We start from the raw sequence: 26,233 nt of genomic DNA, 5'->3' as shown, positions 1-26,233 counted from the left end.
TCAATAGTCTTAGGTGTCTCAACTTCATCATCATAAACTAGTGGCTTTGAAAGATCAACTGCAGTAGATTCATGATCGTGATAAAAAATAGAAGCAAATGGATCATGACTGCCATGATCAGAAAAATCAATGAATTCTTCAGCATCCTCATGATCAGATGAATCAAACAGAGGGGTAGATGAAAAGCGAACAAACTCATCCTATGTGTCTCCATAAAAGACAGATGAAGGATCAAGTGGATCTTCAATGAATAACTTATCCTCTCCATTGTTGAATGATGGAATAGCATCCTGTAAGTCTTGTGAGTGATCAACAATGGGTGCATCTGTAGATGAAGACACACATACAAAATCATGGATGGAAGTTTCACCAAAGAAGCTAGGAAGGAACGGAGGGGGCTCGAACGGAAGGGAGTCATCCTTCATTGAGTGTTGATGTTCAATCTCCCACTCATACTCTTCATGAATGACAACACATGTTGGTTGTGAAACACCAACTCCGTCAGTCGATTGTTCCTCGTTCACAACAAATGAAGAGTTAGGAATGGACAAACACAAGACAACATCATTGGGAGGAACACCTAGGTGTGAAGATGGAGGTCGAAGAAAATAATGCATATGGGAACTCAAAGGACTCACAACCAAATCTGCACGAAAATTAAGTGGAGTGATGTTGGGAGGGTGTGAAGAATGAACAAATGTACAAACATGATCCTCAACATCACTAGGCGATGGTGGGAATGTTGAGTGAAAGGGAGCCGGACAATATATTGAGACAATGCCTGCTCCCGCATGGGATCGTGCAGTTCCATCAACGAAGAAGGCTAAGTGAGGCTTGACATCAAGCTTCCTCTTGGGATGAGCAGATTTCTTAAGACAGTACTCGAACCGGTCCCAGAGATAAGTGAACTTCATCTGGCTCTTCAGAGCTTGAAACTGTAAGTCACGTAAGCACTGCCAAAAATCAATAACGGATTCATGCGAAGCCCTCTGTTGTTGTAACAGTTTCCAGTCAAGATGTTCTGGATCAAAATGATGGAGAATGTCTTCAATAAGATCACAAAAATGTTGAAATGAGTGCATGGTGTTAGCTGGTAGGCTGAGCACCCAATGAAATGGGGATTCGTGAAGTGTCAATGCAAGTAGCAAACTCATCTTCCTCATAAATCATGGAAAAGAATATCTAAGTGCTAAGGCTAGGCCACTTCCCCTTCACCATCATACGTGTGAGTGGAAAAGAGATTGAAAAGCTTCCCCGAGAAAGAGACATCTTCATGATTCGAAAAAAAACTCGGGGGAAGAAGAATGCAAGATTCCATGAAAGATATGAAAAGGTTCAAAACTGGATGAGAGGATACTGCTTGTCATCAGGCCTTCTTTCTAGCACCAGAAATGTTGATGTTGCTGGACCCACCAACATGCCGAGGGGATCTCCCCAGTAAGAAGTCCCAATTAGACCTCAGACCGTTTGGTGTTGGAGTCCCAACAGTGGGTCGTAAGGTAATGCCTTGACCGCGATGTCGCACAAAGGAAAGTAAGATAACTCTGTCAGTAGTAAGGGTGTGACTGATGCAGTGAGTCAAGGAATGAATATGAGAGGTTCCAACACTTCAAAGGGGGGAGGAAGATGAAAGTGAGTTCCAGGTTGAAAGGGATCAGTCCCAACTCTACTAGGAACACACCACACAAAGGACATTAACAACTTTCGGTAGAGCAATTGACACGGATGCGACAGTCCCAACATACAAGGTAAGATAACATGAACAACACTCACGGATCAGTCTGAGACGAGTGTAACGGTTGATATAACAAGGTTCAGAGAAAGGTTTGTCTAGTGTCCAGTAGAGCAGTCGACACGGACGGTGACAACATTAACAACATATGCAACACATTAACAACAAGATTCATATAATTGCATGTGAACTAGTTCATAGACAAGCACGTAAGTTAAATAACATATATCATTAAGGCAACTGGAGTATTCCAACTACAATAACAACATATGCATGAAAATGTGTTGGATTTTATTATATAAATAAGTGTAAGTCACAATCATACAATACACCATGTAAACTTGCTAGCTCTATCAGTAGAACATTACAACCACATCCACCTACTCCTCCAAAGAGATGTACTAGCTCCGTATAGTGGAGAAGCCAAGGTGCATTACAATACTATCCAAGCCTTCTTCAAGATAGTCTTAGTAGAAGGTTGGCTGACCAAAATCCTCTACAACGAGTTATGAGGGACTATTTATAGAAAAGGGTGGAGTGACCCTTGACATTCCCCTTCGTGACAGTTCAACTACCCTCATGACTCTTCACCTACTCTATGACTATTACATCCAATTGTTGACACTCGACTTACACTTGACATGAATCAACATTACAATGCACATGTACTCATGTGAGACAACATGGTGTGAGCAAGCTTTGAAGGACATCACTGACACTTTTTCCATTGTGGTAAGACAAACTCTTTGACATGCTTATGATGGTGAATTTGGTGAGCTAATGCCAAGCTTGGTCGTTCGTGATGGTGTGCATGCACCTCATGGTGGCATATTGTTGAAGCAAACTCTTGTCTCCGTTGCGACCAATGCATTGGTTCAGCCCCTTCATCCAATTCGTTTGCTAACATGCGCATGGTCTTCTTGGGTACAGTTGAACTGGCAACACACTGATGCATAGTGTCAATTTTGATCTTCAAGTGTGTGTTGGTGATCATGCACATCAACTTATCGAAGTGCATGTTTAGCCCCAGTTGGACATGTTTCTTGTCTTCGGCTTGGTGAGTGTGTCGAATGGGTGGATTGCATGTGTACACTCAACGAAATGCATGCTGATGGATCCTTTGTATGCAATCAACAAAAATTCTCACCATGTTTGCTCTATGTCTGATGCTAGGATGGATCCTTAACTTGTACTGGCACAGTTTCATTCGTGAATGCATGTTGCACCCACTGTTGTTCATGTTCTTGCTGCAACTCATTGGTATGTCTATGCAGCTTCATGTTCTTCCTAAGTTGCTACTTCGAAACATGCAACTCCTTCTTTGTTCCATCTTCTGCCTTCGCGCGATCTTCATGTTGCGATGTCACTTCATAGTTTGAGTCTCCAAAGTTGCTTTCATTATCAGTGGATCTGATTGATCTTGCAACTTTTCTCTGCCTATATGTTGTCAACAACCTTCCTCTTGCATCCATTGTGTTTGCGGCATTCGGTACGCTGCCTTCAGCTACTGTTCATGATGCTACTCATTGTGATGTTGCTACTTGATGTCCTTGTCCATGAACAACTTGATCTCTTGGTGAGTAGGTAAGCCCATGGACACTTGATCGATTGCATCCCTGAGCATGCTCTGAATGGTGTCTTCATCTCTGGTCTCTTGGAAACCGTTATAATTGTATTGATGAGAGGCAGATGAAGACATGTGATACCTGGAGACATGGAAACACTCATACCAAGAAATTTGTTAGTCGAAAACCAAAATGAACATGAGAACTAACCTGCAACATACCTGGGTGAATGATCATGAAGGTTGCGCAATTTCAGCCAGGAGTTTGGGAGACCAACTGCCAAGATGGCACAAGGAACAATATGGGCTCTTGGGAGACTAATTGACTGCTGGAACTACAATGTGCACAATCCAGTTGGGTAGTTGGCTGCTAGGATTGCTGAATGCGCGATTCCAGCTAGGAAAGACTGCTAGCCCAGGGATAGATTTGTGAAAATTTTGGGCCAAGCAACCACTAACCTCCATAAATACATAATTCAATCTAGGAGGTAAGTACTGGGCCAGAATGCACAAATCTAAAGAGGAAGGTGACCCTTCCTTCTCTAGATTGCGCAATGCAGCCTTGGTGAAGGCAGAGACCAGGCCAAGGTTGGCCCGACTTGCCGATGGGCAACTAAAATCAAGTTAAGCCGATGAAATGCATGGCAACACTAAGTGATAACAGAAGTCATAAATAGTGCATGAAAAACATGAATGGAAGATTGAGCAAATAGATCAACATGCATGTGGGTGAGGTCGTTCGTCGGTTAGGCAAACATTCGTGCAAAAAAAATTCATGCATGCGACAACAGTGAGATAGCAACGAAAATTGAAACAAAGCTAGGACAAGCTAGAATATTAGTAAATGACAGCAGGCGTTCAAAGAAATCAAGCAAATAGTACTCATATAATCGAAAAGCCAAAAAGCAACAAAAATGCAACACAAGGCATGGGAAGCGAGCTTACACCAAAAAATCTGAGTTGAAAGTTCCAACTGCTCCTAGATGTGATGTGGGATGTCAGAGTTACAAGGTTGATGCGAGGAATGAGCTCTACAGTGTCCGGTTAATAAGTTTTGATAACGTCAAGTTTATGACATGCATGCCACAAATCTAGGGGAAGCGACACTTGGAGGGAGGTTTTCGAATTTCTCCTTGCATGTAAACTCCAATTGTTAAGTATAGATCCCTGAAACAAGGGATGCCTTTGCATGCTACCTTGGGAGAAGAAGCCTACGCATGCAATTCTATTTTACTTAGTCTCGGAGGGAACCGGTCAACTCAACTGCACATGCGAGTGACTACTCGACTACTGTAGAAAAATGCGCATTTCTGACTGTCAGCTGGGCTAACTTCCCAAGGGGATTGCACAATTTCTAGGCTCAACAGCTAACTAATGCCCAGATTTGCGCAAATCCTGGGATGAAATTCCTATTCATGGGAAAAATTATGCAATTCCTGGTGGGAGGGTAGACTGGATTGTGCAATCCTGGATCCCAGCAACAGACTGTCAGAAGGAATTGTGCAATTCCTGGAGGGAACTACTAGTTTCCCTCCAGAAATGCACAAATTTCATTGGGAAGCTGCTCAGCTTGTAGCTGGACCAAGTCCGGATGAGCAGCCTGTGAAAGGAAAAGATCAAACTGTGATCAACAAGCTGCCTTTGAGCAAGAACGACACTGAAGCTTGAGGACTTAACGAAGCAAGGCAAGCTGCTATGAAGGTTGGTATGGAGGCTCCAAAACAGGCTAAGGAAAAAAATTTGGAGAGTGGTTGTAGCCGCTACAACACCTCCCTAAGACCAATGACTCGTACATACATCAATCACCCAACCAAGTGGGGATACACCACATTTGACTCATCCACCCAACCAAGTGGGGCAAGGTTAATTTTAGGGGCGAATAATAGCCCAAAGGCAAAATTTAAGGCTTTTTATATTTTAATGGGGCGAATTTTTAATTAAAATAATAATTTTTTTTTATATAATTAGCCCACATTTTATTTAAAAATTAATTTATTTTTTTATTTTAGCCCAGGGCGGATAAACTAACCGAATCGTATTTGATCAAAATCGCCCCATTTTGATATTTGCGGAATCGTATTTGATCAAAATCGCCCCCATTTTGATTTACAGTTTGGGTTTTCTGGTCTGGGAGTGGTTTGTGAGGGTCGATTTGGTCCCGGGAGTGGTTTGTGAGGGTCGATTTGGTCCCGGGATGTTAGATTTATTTTGAAATGGAGGGCGGAGCGAGGGTGGCTCCCTGTTTTGACGGATTCAGCTCGCTGTTTTGGTGTATATGGCTCCCTGGGTCTCTGTATAAAAATGGTTTTGAAATAGGTTTTTTCATCCTAGTTCACAAATCTAGCAGCAGCAGTTTCGGTGGGATATTCTTGCATTTTCAGATTTCAATCCGCTTATTCTTCTCTGGTTTCAGTATCCATTGTTTCTTGGATTTGAACGGCTCATGCCACTGTAGCAGCAACAACAACAGTCGGTACTTGATGGAATTGTTGGCTGAGCGCGAGAAATTAGGCCCCTTTATTCTCATGTTCGTGTAAAAGGTATATTAACTCTGCTGATATTCAAGCATGGGATAAGTAGCCGTAATCTTCTTACTCTTTTTATGATTGTCTTTGTCCTCCCTTTTGTTGTGTTGTTGAGCTGGAAAGTTATCAGTACTTACCCTAAATATTATTGCATTTGGATGTTTGCAGTCTGCCAGTATCCCAAGATGAATATTGTGATGGAGAAGGCAACTTCCTGCTTCTGATTCCCATGTATTGTTCGTGTTGGAAAGATCTAGGCAATGATTGTTGTATTGTTCATATTTTTCATTCAGCTTGATCTCGGTACAATTGTCTCAAATGTCTTTTATGGTGAGAGGGAGCGTTATAGTCATGTTGCCAAGTATGGGTTGGTTCATAGGGTTGAGTGGGGGAATTGGGTGTTTTCTTGCCTGAGTCATGGGTCAGTTAGCACTATTTATATCAAATGTGGCCTGAATGCTGTTTGAAACTGGAGATATTGATGACCTCAATGATGTGAAAAATTGGAGATACCGTATGGCCTCAATGGTGTTTGTAATCAAAATCTGGATTGAACACAGTGTCTGTATAGACTGTTGTATAGACTGTAGTCTAATTATGTATATAATGTTGGTCTTAAGAGCATGCGATCATTGATCAAGCCATCATGACCCATGGCAGCTTTGAAGGGATAAAAGGAAGACGTGTTGAAGCCAATGCTGCCATTGGAGTTTGATTCTTGAATATCATGGAGATTAAGAAGAATTATGTTCCATGCTCAAGGTTAATTACAGTAACGTTTTATGTGCTTACTCTACAAATGAATTTGAACAAGTTTTTCATGGAAACCTTTCGAAAAGAGAAAAAAGACCTTGCATTATAGTTTATTGGTGGATTCCTATATTTTCTTGGTTGTTGTTACATGTTGACTATTGGAAGATCTGTTTATATTACTGAGAATCTTTCACCTGAAAATGGAGCAGTAAAGGACATATTAACTGTCTGTAGTCTGTACTGTGGTAGACAATAAGATGATTTCTTTTCTCAGGGATTGCAATTGCTTTCCGGAAGATGGGGTATACCTGTTCATGGTACTTCTTTTGACATCAAGTTGATAAACCTTCCCTTAGACTTGAGTTTTGTTTGGTTCTTGTTCGTTGGGTGATGATAAAAAATGTAATATTCATTTGTATTTGTTGATTTTATACTCATGGAACTTGTTCCTTATTGTACTCATTTCTTTTGATGCAAGAAAGAACAACAGACTAGTTTGAGCTTGAGGTACTTGAAGCGGCAACAGCTCTTTTCTCAAGCGGTATGTGTTCTAGTTCTCAAGTGTAATATGAGTAAATTTAGAATGTACTGCCGTTTGACAATACTTGTAAGCACTTTGAAGCAAATGTGGCCTGAATGCTGTTTGAAACTGGAGATACTGATGACCTCAATGATGTGAAAAATTGGAGATACCGTATGGCCTCAATGGTGTTTGTAATCAAAATCTGGATTGAACACAGTGTCTGTATAGACTGTAGTTCAAGTTTTGTGTAGACCTTTTGAAAAGTTTTCATAAGAGGTACTTGAAGCGGCAGCAGCTCTCTTCTCAAGCGGTATGTGTTCTAGTTCTCAAGTGTAATATGAGTAAATTTAGAATGTACTACCTTAGTTGTCATTTCATCATCCAACAACAACTCTAATGTGTTCAAAAAACTTGGCTACCTCCACCATCGTTGCCCGATGAGAGATAATCCTTCTCCCTTCTCCTCTTCATTTGGTTATCCTTTGCCATCATACTAGAATAAAATCTCCTCCACAATTGTAGTCTTCATCTCAAGGACTTCACATGACAAATGAGTCTCTCTTTGTGGTTAATTGTACTATACCTTGGGTGCCAACATTCATAATTCTTGTTGTTGAACCAAGCTCTCCAGTTGCAGCAATAAGCTTGACACCTTTGTCTTATTGATTGCATTCTTTGAACAATGTTACTCAAGCCAATCCTTAAACCTTGGATTGATCAACCGATCTCTAAAGAACATTGCATCATGATGTTGTTCATCCCCTCTTCTACAATTTCTCTCTTATAGATGCATTATTTGATTGTTCAAGGCCTCCTCCTTAATGACATTTGAGGGATAATTTTGCCTCCTTCCTTGTCTTAACATAAACTTGGTTTTGTTATCCATCTTTCACATGGCTGCTAGGATCCATGGTCACTTCTGAAAATTGCTTGCAAGGTTATCTTGGCTTCATTATGCATTGTTTTTTCCTTTTGGAAACTCATCCTTCCTTGAGGATTGTCTAGCATCTACTACCTCAATTTGGATTTCTTGGATCAATTTAGTGCTCTCGTTCTCCTTTTGGACCAGTTGTCCATTCTCCTCACATGCAAAGCATGCATTCACATAAAATTCACCAATTTTAAAAATAAAAGTTTACCTGGCCTCTTCTGATGCCTCCAACATCAAATTTTGTCTTCCTTCCATGCTTTAGGAAGGTACTCCTTCTCTTTCTTCTATTCTTATGACAACTATGAATGATTGTCCCTCTTGAAAATCCTTATCATCTGCATCTATACACATAGCATCAGTATCATAATCACCAAGCTCTTTAGCCCCATATGGTATATATGTTACGAGCACTTCTAGCTAACCTCCCATGAGACTTTCATTTATTGTCTCATCGACATCCTCTTTGTGTAGCTCCCTCTACTGTTATGATGCTTTTTCCACCATATCTTCTATCAACAAATCCATATGTTGATTTGAACTCTTTATGCAGTCCATGAGACTCTCTGATAGTCTCTCTTCAACATCTTCCTCATCATCAAGGACTATTCCCTGCTCTGGTTCAAAATAGTGAACTAATTCAACTTTAGGCTCAACAGGTGCTTCATCTTCCTCCCTAGCTTTCTAGCTTTAGGGGGCTTCCTCTTAAAATCTTTTTTCTGACAAGTAATTTGGCCTTCTTCCTTAGGTCCCATCTCTACCTTTGGTATTCTCTTTCAAGCCTCATTTTGACTATGTTGAATCTCTCCTTCAACTCATAAATCTCCTTTTCAATTTCTTCTTTACTCATGCCATTTTCCTTGGCATGCTTCTCCCTTTTGTTATGGCCTCTCTTTGAATTATGTCCATCACTAGCCATCTTCTTTCCTCCTTTCTTGTGAGCTTTCTCTTGCTCATTGTGAGCTACACTCAAGCCCCTTTAACAATTCTTCTCCATCACTTGTTACCCAATATCTCACCCACTTCACCTCAACCTAGGCTTTTGGTATTCCTCTGGTTCCGTCCTCTGGAACTCACTTGAGCATGCTCTGGTCTTCTATGGCTTCTACACTTTTCTCACCTTTTGAGAACTCCACTTGTTCTCTTCTCTTTGAGGACCTCAGCTAGAAACCTTCTATGTTTTGTTTTGTAGCCTATTTGTCGTAAGTTTCTTGCCATACACTTTAAGAACTTTATTGGTCCTCTGTTACCACTCCTTCTACTATTACCATTGTAAGGATTAACTCCTTGTATACATTTAAAAAAAAATACAAACCAGTTACCTACTAGTTCCTTAACCTCTGAGGTCTCAATATCTCAGTTCTTCCTAGCTCTACACTTGGTTGGTACTTCTTTAATATGCTCCAATCCTGTATTCCGTTCTCAATCTCTTTCTCTCCTCACTTTTTTTCTTAGGTTCCTCTTGCCCAAAATTTTCTTGGTTTCTTTGTCTCAACTTTGATGTCTCTTCTTCACGAGCAATCTTATAAATCTTTTTGGTTCACTGCAGAAACCTCCTCAATCACTTGTCAATCCCCAAGAGCATCAATATTGCTCTAGTAACACTTAATGCATACCTTTTGGCTACTCTCATATTTCCATCATTCAACGTAGTCCATCTCATTCATTCACCTTCCCATTTTTGGCTCTTCCGGTCCCTTTTTCTAGCAGCCTTAACTGTGGAACCTTACATTATGACCCACTAGTCAATTGCTCTATTCCTTTGACCTTTGACATAACAAGCAATCTTGATTTTCCCAGATTTTCCACAAGTTCTTTCTCACAGTGACTATACTCGCCCCTGTCTTGCGTTCTAAACCTCCCTACTACCTTCAACACAACCACCCTTAATAAATATCTTTGCATAACCCACTTAGTTGTTCTAGGTCACTAGATAGGTCTCAACATCCTTAGTTGAAAATTTGTTCCCACTATGCCTTGAAACCTCACAGAATCTGCTTAAAGTGTGTAATAATTCTCCCAGGCCAAACTTGAAGTCAACACACACACACCTGTCTCCTGGTATTTGAAAGCACTCAATCTCAATAATAAAGGTGCTTAGGCCTAACTTTACTCATATTACACTTGAGGTACTTGAAGCGGCAGCAGCTCTCTTCTCAAGCGGTATGTGTTCTAGTTCTCAAGTGTAATATGAGTAAATTTAGAATGTACTGCCGTTTGACAATACTTGTAAGCACTTTGAAGCAAATTTGGCCTGAATGTTGTTTGAAACTGGAGATACTGATGACCTCAATGATGTGAAAAATTGGAGATACCGTATGGCCTCAATGGTGTTTGTAATCAAAATCTGGATTGAACACAGTGTCTGTATAGACTGTTGTATAGACTGTAGTCTAATTATGTATAGATTGTTGGTCTTAAGAGCATGCGATCATTGATCAAGCCATCATGACCCATGGCAGCTTTGAAGGGATAAAAGGAAGACGTGTTGAAGCCAATGCTGCCATTGGAGTTTGATTCTTGAATATCATGGAGATTAAGAAGAATTATGTTCCATGCTCAAGGTTAATTACAGTAACGTTTTATGTGCTTACTCTACAAATGAATTTGAACAAGTTTTTCATGGAAACCTTTCGAAAAGAGAAAAAATACCTTGCATTATAGTTTATTGGTGGATTCCTATATTTTCTTGGTTGTTGTTACATGTTGACTATTGGAAGATCTGTTTATATTACTGAGAATCTTTCACCTGAAAATGGAGCAGTAAAAGACATATTAACTGTTATACGCTTTTGATTTTTCTGCCTTTGAGAACCTTGTGAGTTGTATGTCATTGAAGGGTGACTTGTTTTGAATAGTTAGCTTTGGAGAGCAGTTAGAGGAAGAAATAACTCAAACCCAAACTCAACAATGGAATTTTTATCAATGTGTCCATTCCAATAGATTATTATTCTAAATCTGGATGATGTGGCAACAATCATTATATATTTTTTGGAATGTACCTCAGTGAATGATCACCTTTTGTAATATTTTAAGTGCCGCTACATAGAGATGTTATTTCTATGCTTAATTAATTGCATTTATGTGCCATAGAGCAATGCAATGCATCTGGATACTTGAAGTCTTGGAATTGCAGAGCAGCATTTGCTTGATTCCTTGGTAGCTGTTTGAAGATCCTAACCAAACTGATGTTTCTTTCAGAATTGTGGTTCTTTGTCATAGTAGTATAGTACGTTGTTCCTGAGATTACCTTTGGTTCTGTTCTGAGATCTGTAGAGAATTGTTGAGCAAGGGGGAGGATAGCTTCATCTTAATTTTAAAGCATCCCTCTACCCAACGTTAAGCTTGATGGGAAGAATTATCCTATCTTCAAGTGAAGGGTGCTAAACATATAATTGAAGAATTGATTGTTAAGACTTGTGGAGGGTAAGCAGACAAATTGCACTGTTGCTAAAGAATTAGTAAAGCTATAAGACAAATTGCACTGTTATATAGAGTGTCTATACAACAGTCTATATATTACAACTAAGTACAATGTGGAGAATAGGAAATGGAGAGAAAGTGAGAATAGGTGAAGATCCCTAGGTGAGGTTTAAAAGGCTCCAGGAGATTAATGAAGAAACTATTGAGACCCTGCATAACAATGGCACACAATCAAGCTGATATTGTGGATCCAAATTTGACCACCATGCAGAAACAACACTAGATATCAGCAAGGTCAACAGGTTTGGAAGGATATTCGTTTGACAATCGAGTTGGCTATGTTAACAACTTAACATATTGCAACTAAGTACAATCAAAATTAGAGATAAGGAGGATGAATTAAATTGGTCTAACAACCTTGATTCAGTCGGCTACACAGCAAAGCTTGGTTACAAAGCAGTGCTCACAGAGAAAACACAAGGGGAGCCAGTATGCTGGTAGAGAAGAATATGGAAAATCAAAGACTAAGTCAAAACTAAGTTGTGTTTAGAAAAAAAATATTGAAATTTAACTGAGGATATAAACCTAGGATACCTACCACAGTCCGGGTAGAATTTGAATATTTTTCTAAATTCTTAACCAGACCATATAAGGGTTCCCCTACATATTAGCATCATTAGTTGTACTTTGTAGTCCCATTTACCTATCTGTCATGCTTTATTTAGACTTAAATAAAATTATCTTGCCTTATCTACATTGTTTCTCAGCCTTATATCTTATGCTACAAAATTAGATAGAACTTTGTAATAAAGGCAGGACAACCTTTCAATCTGAGTCTTGACTTGCAGCATCCTACAAGTTGGTCAGGCTTAAATTTTTTTGTTGGCAGGTATTGAACGATGATACTATATCTATAAAATATATTTCTTCTGTACTAACTGTATTACCTAGAATATTTTGGTCATTGAAGTTGTGGGTTGGCAAGCTCTAATAGCCCACTTGGAGCACAACCCCTTGAAAAATTCGGCTTTAAGAAGAATTACATGAGAAAATTGTTGTCACTTAGATGTCAGTAAAAACGGGTAGGTCTTTAGACTTTTGATCATAGTTGAGAACATTCCTAAGATAACTTTCTTTGATACTCCAGACTATAAAATTTCTGAGAATGCTGCAAAATGGAAAAACTGGAACTAGACATGCTTAAACCTTCTGCACTCCTCAAAATAGTTCCGCTTACACTGTTTGATTTACAAAACAAAGAATGCCAAGCCAACTGAGCAATGGCATTCATCAACTCCTATATCTTCAGACTTGATTGTTTCTCTTGAAGTCTCATCTTCCTAAGGCTAGTGATTGGTCAGAAAGAAGCCCTGACTTTCAGTAGATGAGCTTTTCTCTAAACAAACCTCTTGATGTGGAAGTAATAGTGGCTTTCCTTGACCCTGTCAAGACTTCCAAATTAAGCTTTCCATCTTATTATATTTTAACCATTTATTTTTCACATGCTAAGGGATGGAGGCTCTACCCTTTCCATACTTAGATTTCTGGTTGTTCAAATTTCTTCCTCAGGTAGCAATACCCTTTCATTTGGCTTAGCATTAGCTTTTGAGTTTTGGGCATGGTAGACATACTGTAAGCTGGCTTGGGAGGAGGGGACTAGGTCCTGAATCCTGTCAACCAACTTCTGTAGGAAATTAGGAATAATTCAAAGAAAGTGATGTTGTTTCAATGTTATACAAATGAATTATTATATTTTATGTCTTAAAATTTAATAGTTTCCCATTATCATTGTTAAATAATCTTTGTGAAATTCCATTTTGCCTCAAAATTCAATTTCTGATATATGTTCTTTCAATGTTGACTCAACAATTATTTTGCAAAGTATAATTCTATTTTCTATGAACAAGTGAATTTATATGAAGCATATCTCAACGCTTGAAAACTGTTGATGCAGGTTTGCAGATCGATTGGAAATTTTACTTGTGGAATATTTAGTGAGATGTCAAAAGATAATCATGGGAAGAAACCATTAAGGCAAATAGATGTATTATCACACTTTCAAAAGGCTCCATCCAAAAATACACATTCTCTTCATGATTCAAGCTCCTTTGAACAATCTGTTACTGAGAGAGAGGTTAACTCTTGTGGAAATGCATTTGATATCCATACGATGGATGAAGAAATAGGTTCCTCAAGTGGTCAGGGTGAGATAAATGCAGTTTCAATAGAAATTGGTGATGAAAATGTTAAAGATTTTTCCTTGGAAAGTGACACAATCCATTCGCGGAAAAGGAAAAGAGGCCAGTGGGCCATAGGAAGACGATTCCAAGAAAATTGGGTCTCAAGTTTTCCATTTATTGAATAAATACCTCCTACAAATGAGAAAGAGCTTTTCCGACAAGTTAGATGTATTGTGTGTAGTTGGAAAACTCAAAAGGAAGTGAAATTTCAGATGAAGCTAGATACAGTACAAAAGCATGCAGGAAAGGTGTATGAAAAGAAAATTGTAAATGGTAAAGAGAAATCTATTGTTAGATGGAAATCTTCCGAGGAATGTCGACATGTTGAATATGCAGAAGAATATAAAAAATATTTATTATGTAAGAGGAAACTTGAGGCGGATGGAGGAACCATCATATCTCTATTTGAAAAGATGATGGAAAGAAATTTGTTATCCAAGACGATACAATTGAGCACTGTATTTCACATCTTATCTAAAGGTCGTCCTATGACAGATTATCCAGATCACATGAAATTACTATATTTTCTTCAAGTGCCAAACTTTCCATCTTCTCATTGGTCTGTAACTAGTGGTTGGGGATGGGCAGGATATCTAGCTCAAGTAGAAAAGGATGATTTGAAAGAGAAGATTGCAAATGCTAGGTTTTTGGCATTGTCTTTAGATGAGGTTACAACTATAGATAATACTTCATGGATTTGCATGAGCATTTATATGGTTAATGACCATATTAGACATTCCTATCTACTTGGGATTAATAAGATGAGGGAGACTTCTACAGCTGAAAATATTTATGAACTTGTTCTTAATGGATTGAAGGAAAGTGGTATGGATGAATTAATGATTGCAAAAAAGTTGGTATGTGTTGGAGCAGATGGAGCAGCGGTAATGCAAGGACAAAGGAATGGCCTTTGTGTTAGGCTAAAACTATCAGCTTCACCATATATGCTTAATATTCATTGTATGGCTCATAGGATGAATCTTGCATTTAAAATAGTAAGCAAGTTTCCATCAGTTTCAAAAGTTGAATATCTTGTACGTGAGACTCATGCATACTTTTCTCGTAGTCCCAAACGATATTTAGAGTTTCAACAATTTGCAGATGGTATTACGGATGGAAAAAAACTACTGAAAGATGTTGATACAAGATGGATCTCATTAAATGGACCAGCTCAAAGACTATTTAGTGAGTTCAAATCTTTGGTAGGATTGATGTATGAAAATCGCTATAATGTAGACAAAGCTCAAGATCTTCTTTCTCAACTAACTAATATAGAGACATTATTGACATTGGCTGGAATTCTTCCTATTCTACATGAAATGAATGTCCTCGTGAAAATGTCTCAGAATCGCACAATGTATATTGCGGAATACACAAATGCAAGAAAGTCAGCATGTCTTGCATTGGATAATTTGTATATGATGCCAGACTCTTTTACTGGTCCAGAGTTTAAAAGTTGGACTGAGATCATCAATATAGAAAATACTGAAAATTTTTTGACCTTTGATGAAAAAGGGATACTATGTATCGTAGTGCGTGGGTATATGGTTCCCTTTCATTATATTAGTAAGACAAGACGAATCACCAAAGATTGCCCCGTGTCAAGAGACCAATTTGATAATATTGTGATTTCAGTGAGACAAAATTTGATAGAAATTGCAAGATCACTATCATTAGAGATAAGAGAACGATTTCCTCGAGATGAATTGTTGGAGGCCATGTGTGTGGTATACCCTCAATATTGGAACAATTGTCAATGTCGAAGAACTTTAAAAGCTGATTTTCAAAAAAGATTAAAATGTTTAGTAGACCATTTTTGCAAGAAAGTCTGGATACATGGAGAACAAATTGAAGGTATTTTAGATTCATCAAAATTGTATCAACAAGGTGGACGCTTTGCTGAAACAATGTGGAAGCAATATCCTTTTTTGGAGAATCCTAATGAAAATGGTGCTATAACAAGATTATGGACTACTTTAAGTGCTAGCCAATACCTGCAAGAAAACATATCAGAATATTTCAAATTAGCAGATTTGTGTCAAACCATGATTTTGGGATCAGTGGAGGATGAGAGAATGTTTAGTGCATTATCATTCTTGAAGTCAAAGTTGAGGAACAAGCTTGATAAACATGTGGATACATGTTTAAGATTATATGTAACAAAGTATGACATTGACAATTTTCCATATGAAAGAGCGCTAACTCTTTGGCGATCAGATTGTGATAGAAGGGGAGAAAACAATATAATAAATCTATCTAATGAACTTGATATAGAACATAATGTTTTGGAGGCTCATAATGACAGTTCATTTAGAGAAGATCATGTTCACAATTTAGAAAATGAGGACCAAGATGAGAACTGGGAAATTGAAATACCCTAGGACTCTTATTTTGGTATACATGTTCCATTGATCATGCAAAATTACTATATGTCAACTTCAGGTAAAAATAGGTTCTTTATTTGTATTTTTCATTGTAACATTGCAGCAACATTATTTTGATGTGTGTTATTTTAAGATTGATGTTTCATATTTAATCATTACATTGTTTGTTTCTTATCTGTGACAAGAAATAAAGCTGGATTTGGTGAGGTTGGGACCTATTTCTTTTCACATAGATAGTGTCTGACTATTATTAAATGATAAATAACAAATTTAACAAGACTTTCAAGTCATTTGCTAGCCATTTCTTGTCAGTGATTTGTCAGCCATGTTTTCAAGTCTTTTAGGTACTAAGTTGTTCGGGTCCCCACATGTCCTTAGGACCATTAAGGGATGAGATAACATGAGTCAGTCCAACTCATGCCCCGAATTTACTTTTTACCTATTGATGTAAGTGTTTTGTTACCACTTATCACCAACAAAATTCTACCATAACATAAACCAACTTGAAGACGACACTTCTCATCTTCCTTTTACATAAATGCTCTATGGATCTCCCTACTATACTTTTCCGAGACCAACGTCCCTTCTTGGTAGGTCTCTCCACCATACCACTAATCACACAATAGTAACTACTACCTTCTATAAATCTCTCTAGTCTCAGTTATTTGTGTCCCTGTCACACTCGACCAATATAATCTTGCAGGTCTACTTTTTTATCATATCTTTATTTTTTGTTATTTTGTGTATTTAACATTAGTACCATGCAAGAGTAACGAGTTAGTGTCCTTTGGATTTGATCTTTGATTTGAAATGAAGTCAGATTTGATGAAGCTGGGACCTATTTCTTTTCACATAGACAGTGTCCTAGTATTAAATGATAAATAACTAATTTAAGAAGTCTAACGCTAAGCAACAATGGGCTTATTCAAGTACATGAAATTGCGTTGATGTCTAGCTCTAATATCTTAGAAAATTTTAGCAGTTTGTTTGCTGCTTGTTTAGAGGATTTTGTCAAGTTTGAAATTTTTGGTTTATTTTGGTCATATTTTTTTAGTCGCTTGACTTATTTCATGCATAGATCGACAAATCTAGTTTTATTTTTATAATTATTGTTGTTTTCTTTATATATTTGGTGGTTTGAGGAAAGATATTTGATTTCCTTTCACTTTGTGGCATGATTTCAACATCTTCACCTTTTAGAATATAGTAAAATATTATTCTTATTTTATGTTTTCTTGGAAAAGAATTATTGATATTTGGAAAGGGAAATAAGCCCTAGGTAGCTAAGCGAAGAGAAAAATGGTCTATGTACTAGGTTCCTGCACATTCATCGTAGGAGACCTATTGGCATGAGACCGACATTCCTTTTATGCAATTACACTTTTTCAAGGCGGAGCTGAGTTTGCTGACTTGGGAAGAACACTGACAGCTGATCATAATGCTAAGGAGATTATAATGTTGGTTTCAAAAACAGGATTGTGAAAATTGTTTGCACTAGTTCTTCTTTTGGTCATATTTACTACCAAATTTGTGTCTTGCTGATTTTTTACATTTGTAATGACCTTGTGCAGAGATGGTTTGAAGAGCCCGATGTTAGAGTGTGAAGACTCTCTACAAACCACAAGGACTACATTTTCTTGGAGGGCACTCAATGTTCTTGGTGTTGCTGAGTCTCTTCGCTCGAAGCGTAAATGGATACAATGGTATGGCCATAACATCACTTAATTTGATCCTCTTTACTAATCTCCTAATATCATTTCAATACATCAAATTGCTTTGTTTTCATGGAATCCAAAGATACATCAATAATGTTATTTTGTCTTGGAAATACTAAATTATTTTGTTTTGATATCACCCAGTTTGAGTTGTTCTTTGAAACTACCACTTGATCATTTAACAAGCATTTGAAATTCAAAGTGAAATAAAGCTCTTTTAGTTTTTTTCCAGAAGAAGATTAGATGTTGCACTTGGTACCATAGGCCTTGTAAAAGGGTTGTACTCCATTTCAGTCTACGACAGTAGACTGATTTCTAACTGCTCCATGTACCCACATATGATATAATATTTTTCATTTTTGGCTTGCTGAATATACAAAGAGAAAATTGCTTAACAATATTTCTTAATTTGACAACAATTTTACTTTTATTTGATACAAGAGTGGAGGTAGTATTAGATTTTACCTATTTCTCAGTAGTTGTTCTCCTTTGACAACAACATCATCCTTCAACAAATACATTCTAGCTTGTACAGAGGAAAGTCAATCTTTAGTAGAGGGCACATAAGAGATCCTCTAATGGAGGCGCAATAGTTTAGTAGGATCACTGGATGAAGCACATGTATGAATGTATTGTCTTCAATTAGGAAGGCACAGTTACCCATCGAGGGGAGGGCATGCATGAATGTAACAAAATCACAACATCACAAAGATGTGGTATTTGTTTTACAACATCACAAAGCTCTCGCTGATCTAACAAAATCCAATGCAAGGTTTGTTTGGCTGAAATCTTTGAGATATTTTATATTTGACAGAGATCTGTTTTTGAAAGATACGGGAGGAAGTTTGTAGATATTTTCTTCCTTCAATTGATCAACTTGTAGATATTTTCACCAAAATCTTGTTGGATTCCACCTTCACTAGTTTGTAACATTGTATTGCCATTTAGGGGTGATATTGTTTTATAATAGCATCTCTTTACACTCTTATATAGTTTGTTGCCTTTGAAAATGTATGGGTCATGTAGATTTTTCATGGGTTTTTCTTTCACACTGAGCACAGGAGAAGACTCATGGAGTTCAGGGGTAGTTGTAGGATGCAAGAGACTCTTGGGTTTTTTTGAAATTACATCTCACCATGAAGTTTCACTTGGGCACACTTGACACATATTTGAACTAGGGTTATGATTACATTACCTTTTGTTGCATCACTGAGGGAGAGCCTTGTTCCTATGTTGAAGCTAAGGCTCTGGATCCCATTGGTGAATAATATGAGGAAGGGAGCCCTAGAATAGGAGCCTCCTATCACATTAGGAGCCTAGAACATGATTTATGGTAAGGGGGGTCATAAACAACCAAAAGGAGGAATCCCCTTGCACATTGGAGGTCCAAAGTATGAAAAATGGTAGGGAGAGTAACACACCCTATCTAGGACGATGCCTAGAGCATGATAGGTGGAAAGGAAAGAGGCTAGAGGATGAAAACCCTTACTTGAATGATGCCATGTGGTGGTAGAAGCTCTTGTATGGTTAAAAGGATGACACTTGATGAGAAATGTTCTACTTCAAGGGTGAAAAGAGGAACATTTTGGTAACCACCCCTTTGAATAGGGATGTCTTCTGCATGAAGGCTATTAAAGTATTCTAAATCACCTTTACAGGGCGTTACATATTATTTGTGGCATATTCCACATATTTGGAGGTGTCTTTCAATTTTTAGATATCTGGGGCAAGGGCACTTTGCTCGAGACACATTCTACATTAAAGGATGTTAAAGCTCCTTTATGAGGTTTTTATGTATTATTCAAGGCATATTATGCATATTTGGAGGTGTGTTTCACCTTTGATATATTTGGGGCAAGGACACTTTGTTTGAGGCTACATATTTGAAGGAAAGCCCTTTGCATGAGGAGATACCATGTGGTGTGGTTGACATGGTCCAAGCCCCTAACAACAAATGCATACTATAAGGAAATGAGGAGACAGGAAGTGGCAAGTGGATCTATGCATTGGAGAAAGAGGTCCCAAGGCAAATTTGTACTTGTGAGCCAAATAAAGATCATATTAGAACATCATTATCACTCTAGAATAGGAGCAACTAGGGTTTGGAGAGCTCTCTAGAGAGAGTGCTAGGGTCAAAGAGGTCCTAAAGTGTCTAGGAAAACCTTAGGGAGATTCCCCAAATTGGGAGGTGAATCAAATAAACTATAACTTACACTCTCTAAACCCTAAAAGGGACCAAGCCTTAGTTTGGGAGGATGGAAGCCTATAAATGTCAACCTTTTGGCTTAGTCATGACTCCTAATCTTAAGTCCTTGAACATCTTCATGTGTATCTTGTAACACAGTTTTTATCCTATGTATTATGAACTTGGTCACATGTTAGGGTTGACTATTATAAGGTGGTTATGATTAATATCCTATATAATCAAGGGCACTTGCTCGATTTGATTTTGGGCCTTTTACACCACTTTCTTTCTTCTTCTCGTTTCTAGATCATTATTTATTTCTTTCAATTGGTATTAGGGTGTGTATGGTCTTAAGAGCATGCGATCATTGATCAAGCCATCATGACCCATGGTAGCTTTGAAGGGATAAAAGGAAGACGTGTTGAAGCCAATGGTGCCATTGGAGTTTGATTCTTGAATATCATGGAGATTAAGAAGAATTATGTTCCATGCTCAAGGTTAATTACATTAACGTTTTATGTGCTTACTCTACAAATGAATTTGAACAAGTTTTTCATGAAAACCTTTCGAAAAGAGAAAAAATACCTTGCATTATAGTTTATTGGTGGATTCCTATATTTTCTTGGTTGTTGTTACATGTTGACTATTGGAAGATCTGTTTATATTACTGAGAATCTTTCACCTGAAAATGGAGCAGTAAAGGACATATTAACTGTTATACGCTTTTGATTTTTCTGCCTTTGAGAACCTTGTGAGTTGTATGTCATTGAAGGGTGACTTGGTTTGAATAGTTAGCTTTGGAGAGCAGTTAGAGGAAGAAATAACTCAAACCCAAACTCAACAATGGAATTTTTATCAATGTGTCCATTCCAATAGATTATTATTCTAAATCTGGATGATGTGGCAACAATAATTATATATTTTTTGGAATGTACCTCAGTGAATGATCACCTTTTGTAATATTTTAAGTGCCGCTACATAGAGATGTTATTTCTATGCTTAATTAATTGCATTGATGTGCCATAGAGCAATGCAATGCATCTGGATACTTGAAGTCTTGGAATTGCAGAGCAGCATTTGCTTGATTCCTTGGTAGCTGTTTGAAGATCCTAACCAAACTGATGTTTCTTTCAGAATTGTGGTTCTTTGTCATAGTAGTATAGTACGCTGTTCCTGATATTACCTTTGGTTCTGTTCTGAGATCTGTAGAGAATTGTTGAGCAAGGGGGAGGATAGCTTCATCTTAATTTTAAAGCATCCATCTACCCAACGTTAAGCTTGATGGGAAGAATTATCCTATCTTCAAGTGAAGGGTGCTAAACATATAATTGAAGAATTGATTTCTAAGACTTGTGGAGGGTAAGAAGACAAATTGCACTGTTGCTAAAGAATTAGTAAAGCTTTTGGCGCACAATGAAGATGTGCAGTACATTATAAGTTTTACTATTGCAGATCATATTGGTCCTCAAATTAGAAGTTTGATTAGTTCTTGTAAGATTTGGACTAGGATTCTCTAACAGAACAAGGATTCTCTATTCTAGGAAATGACTGTATGCATTTTAAATAATTGGTTGTGTATATCATTGTTTATACGATACGTATTCAGGATGTGCAAGATCAATTTGGAGCAGTTGATGATAGAATTGATCCTAAAGTTTGTAGTGCCACTATTCCAATGGTTGAAAAAAATGTTTCAGCCATTTGTGTCCAGTGTGAATGCCACTGATAAAGTGGCTAACTTTCTTGGTGGAATGTTACTGCAGAAAGAACATTGCTGGAACAGATTCACTTAAAAGAGTGTATACCGAGCACTTACAATGAAATCACTAAGAAGAAAGGGAAGAAGTCTGCATAGAAAAGTTTAAAGGAAACTTCACAAAAAACCCTTGAAAAATGATGTTGTATCAAACAGGGCCATTATTGCAGAGATTGTGTCAAGGCCCATTACCACAGTAAATATATATTATTTAGAACTATGTTGTAATTTTTGTCAGGGTTCATGTTTAGGTTCAACTATCACTGGCTACCCTATTCTGGAAGAGCTTTTGCTCTCCTGAAGACATCTTGATCTAACTCTTCATTCTTTGTTTTCACCTCCATAAAAAATCTCTAATGGATTCATAAATTTTCCTTTTATTGTGACAGACTATTTTATGTGGTATTGTTGGCATACCTCCTTCAAATGGTGTTATTCCTGAATCTCCAATGCACATGAAAGGCTTAGCTACCCTCAAACATCAGATACTAATATATTGGAATTATCAATTGCAGCTTCTCAGGGAAAAGACACAATTCAGACATTTTATAGACGAGTAACTTACAAGTACTTTTGTTACAGTTGGTGCTTAGCAAGTTAGTGACAACAATCTGGAAAAGTATGCAGAAAAATTCAACCTTAGGGCAATTATACAGAAACATGCAAGAAGCCTATGAGCAAATGTAGACCCCAATGGTTTATCAGCCTCCACCTGCCTTGGTAATGGTCTTATTTTTGAGTTTGGGTGTTTCATTTTATCTAATTTTCCTCTCCCTTTATTTATTTGTCTTGTCATGTCCCAACCATTTATGCAGGCACTTAAGGAATTGAAAGAGTCCACAATTCAGTTGGCCGCAAGTACTGGGAATATGGATGCCCCAGTTGATGAATCAATTTTTAATGTTGACAAGGACGTGGATGACCTGCTTCTTGTTGAGGTGAAAGAACAGCAATTGAGTAATTTGTTGCAATCTCTGATGGTGGTTGGCTGCCTTGCAGTAATGCCCATCATTAGAAAGATCCCAACTTCTGTGCTTTGGGGTTACTTTGCCTTCATGGCCATAGAGAGTTTGCCAGGAAATCAATTTTGGGAAAGGCTATTGTTTCTTTTCACTGCTCCAAGCCGTAGATACAAGTATGAACTTTATTCAAACTATAATGTGATTGAATTTAATGCTTGTAATATAGTTTTCAAAGCTGATCAATGTTGAACTGATGGTTACAGAGAACTTTAGGAGTATCATGCTACATTTCTTGAAACGGTGCCTTTCAAGACAATTGCCACTTTCACCATTTTCCAGACATGTTATTTGTTGGCATGTTTTGGTATCACATGGGTGCCTATAGATGGTGTTCTCTTCCCACTACTAATCATGTTGTAACTTGTTAGTCCCAGCGAGGCAGTATATCCTTCCCAAGTTTTTCAAAGGAGCACATCTTCAAGAATTGGATGCAGCAGAGTATGAAGAAGCCCCTGGAATTCCATGCAATATAACAGTGAGTGCAAGACACATATCAAACAAATTTTAAAAATATTACTCAATTCTATTTCATAAGCCCTGCAACATGAACAATAATAAATTGAACTGTAACATATATTGATTGCAGGAAGCTGGAATTCAGGGGTTCGGACTAGGAAGCATGGGAACAAGTGCAGATGATGGTGAAGTTTTGGATGAGATGATTACATGAAGTCGCGGTGAGGTCAAACACACATATAGTCCACGGATAACTAGCTTGAGTGATTGCACACCAATTCATGGATCCGAGTCTGCATTAATTCCCCAAGTTGCAGAAGCTAAACAAATATATAGCCCCCGTATAAGTGAGATCAGACAGACACATAGCCCTCACAGAGGGGAAAAGCATTCGGGCATTCCCCTGGTTAGTCAAGGAAAAAATATGAGTCCAAGTGCATTTGGTTTGAGGCCACATAAACCAACTTCCAATTAGGTGTTTGGAGTATAAATCCTCGGCTAGTAATCTTTCCCTTGAGTGAGCATATCTTATGTTTAATAGTACATATTTTGTTGGCTTATCATTATTTAATCATTGTGCCATAAATCACTCGGTTGTATTTGGTGTGTCTTCACAAAGAACCTTTGTCCATCTCAGAGGACAAGGTAGACCATATAGTGCGTGTAAAAGAATGTAATGGAAGTCAAGCTTGAAGTATTTCTATTTTCTTGAAGCATGAAATCTATTATGTCAGTCTTGTGGTTTTGTAGACCCCGTGGTATTAAAGGGTCCTGTGAGTGGTTTGAGCTTCATAGAAAGTCATCCTTATTCTACCAGTTGGATCATAACCACAAATTTTGCAGCCTTTAATGTTTCATTGAAATAAAAATTGTGGAAATTAAACTTGACAAATGAAAAGGAAATGGTAAGGCTTACAATATTAGAACTTCTGTAAATGTTTTCCCTTGGTTAGTTTTTAAAGGTAATGGCTAAACCAGCAATTACCTTTAAAAAGATCCAATTCATTTCTCAGAGTGGTGCAAGTATTGCACTAGGCCCTCTTTATTTTGCATGGCCACATTTTTGTTCAGGCTAAAGTTGGATTTTTGATCTTCTTTTTTTGGTTTTTTCTTTCTTCTTGTTAACCCGTAACAGGGTTTCTGCAATAGAAGAGGGGTTGTGTATTCTTCCTGACCAGTTGGCCATTGCGGTGGCACATTGATGACAACCAATCTATGTTCTGAAGGACACAATTACATTATATACCACCTCTATGCCATTTCTGTAGATCAAAGTGCCAGACATTATGCACAGATTGAAGTCAAGGACCATGTAGGCTGGTGCCACTTGTTCGAGATTCAACTCTTGGGAAGAACACCATTTCCAAGGTCCTCCAAACTTGTAAGCAGCGGCCTACAGTTCAACTCTTCATTTAGTTGAACAACACTGTTGGTGGACCATCCTTAGCATTAACCATTTTCTTACATTGAGCTACTTGGTTCTTGATATTCCTGACGAGTAGAGCTACCCTTACTAGCACTCAACTGTGTAAAGCACCTTTTCCAATTTTTCCTGAATCACTGCCATGTTAACTCTGTCCATTGAAGGAATGCATGCAGAAGTTTTTATATCCTTTGTTTTATGTTAAAGTGTTTGGATCAAACAGTAAACATGCAGGTATCCTCCTTTTTTTGTTAAGGGCTTTGTAGTCCCTCATACCCTAGTCTACCCAGATTGTGGAACATGTAGTTTAAGGGGTTAATTACTCTGCCTAGTGAGGCATTTTGTTGGCAACAAAGCTTGAGGTTTGGCAGTCTCAGACTTTAGTCATACATTTTAATAGAAAAATAGAGAGGCAGCATAATGTTTCAACATTAATAGAAGTCTAGTTTCCAATGAAAAGTGTTGAACAAAGAAAGCATTAAACATTCATAGCACAATTTGCCGAATATGAACTTGCCAACTTAACAAAGATTCAAATAGGTGAGATGAGATGATGAAGAGATATTCTAAAAATGTACATACACTGGCCTCACAAAGAAAGTAGGAGAGAGAATAGGAGAATTATATTAAGATTTTCAGAATGAATGTACAGAAGATTCGATGCCTATATCTATGTGCCATCCTCTTACATATTGAAGAATCAATTATGATTGAACTACATAAATAGTAATAGGTTAACAATAATATATGTATGACCAATAACATAAGATATTATATATGAATGACTAGAATAAAACGCTGAAATAAACTAAATACAAACTGTCAATATCCAATTAACATAAAATGATATCATGAGTAGAATTTTTTTTATACGGATAGAGAGAAATGTTATCCTCTTCAAGTAACAAGTAGCCCCTATCTTATCCTAAGATAACATCTATAATTCAAATCATGTTTTGCTAGATTCAATACCCTAGATTTAGAAATAAATGACTAAATACTACAAGGAAATAGCATTACCCCATAAGCTTTTTCAGATGCAACAATATGCTCCTTTTGTGGTTCATTGTTGGCTCCTTCATCCACTATATCATGTTACATACAGGCACTCTTGCTAGCTCATGTTGAGATGGAAATATATATTTTTCATGACAGTAAAACATTTAGATAATGGAAATAAAGAATATGTGCATTCAAGTTAAATCAGATTTATCTTGAATGGTTGGGAAGATTTGTTATTATCTTTAATAATTTAAGTCTTGTAAAACAAATTCAGAAGGAATAATTTAAGTCTTGTAAAGCAACAAACTTGAAGAAAAACAAAGAATATGAAGCCATATACAAGGAATATGAAGCCTGTGTGTTATGTTAATTTATCAGCAGTTTTATGCTCTGCAGTATAATCTATGAGAAAATTGGCTACAATATTCAACAGACAGGACATTATGAGTTTCTCAATTTGTGCTATTATATGCTATGGATTTTCTAACCGATATCTTGAAAACGCGGTCTGCACTTGCCATCTATGCCTGAGTTCTGCAGCGGTTTGTTACTTTCAAGCCATGCCTAATGTCATATTGTTTGTTGCAACTTTAATGTAGACA

At 37.5% G+C, this 26,233-nt stretch overlaps 1 pseudogene; it reads left to right on the top strand.

Annotated features, from left to right (window-relative positions):
• Window positions 1-17,427: 17,427 nt before the first annotated feature.
• LOC149189540 (putative boron transporter 2) lies at window positions 17,428-23,810 on the top strand (annotated as a pseudogene).
• Window positions 23,811-26,233: the final 2,423 nt, after the last annotated feature.

This window comes from Pinus tabuliformis, chromosome 3_1, assembly GCF_031772625.1.
Source record: "Pinus tabuliformis cultivar Carrire ecotype Pingquan chromosome 3_1, CPIR1, whole genome shotgun sequence".
Taxonomy (NCBI): Eukaryota; Viridiplantae; Streptophyta; class Pinopsida; order Pinales; family Pinaceae; genus Pinus; species Pinus tabuliformis.
The sequence above is the reverse complement of the archived record's forward strand: the minus strand, read 5'-3'. Positions and strand labels throughout refer to the sequence as shown.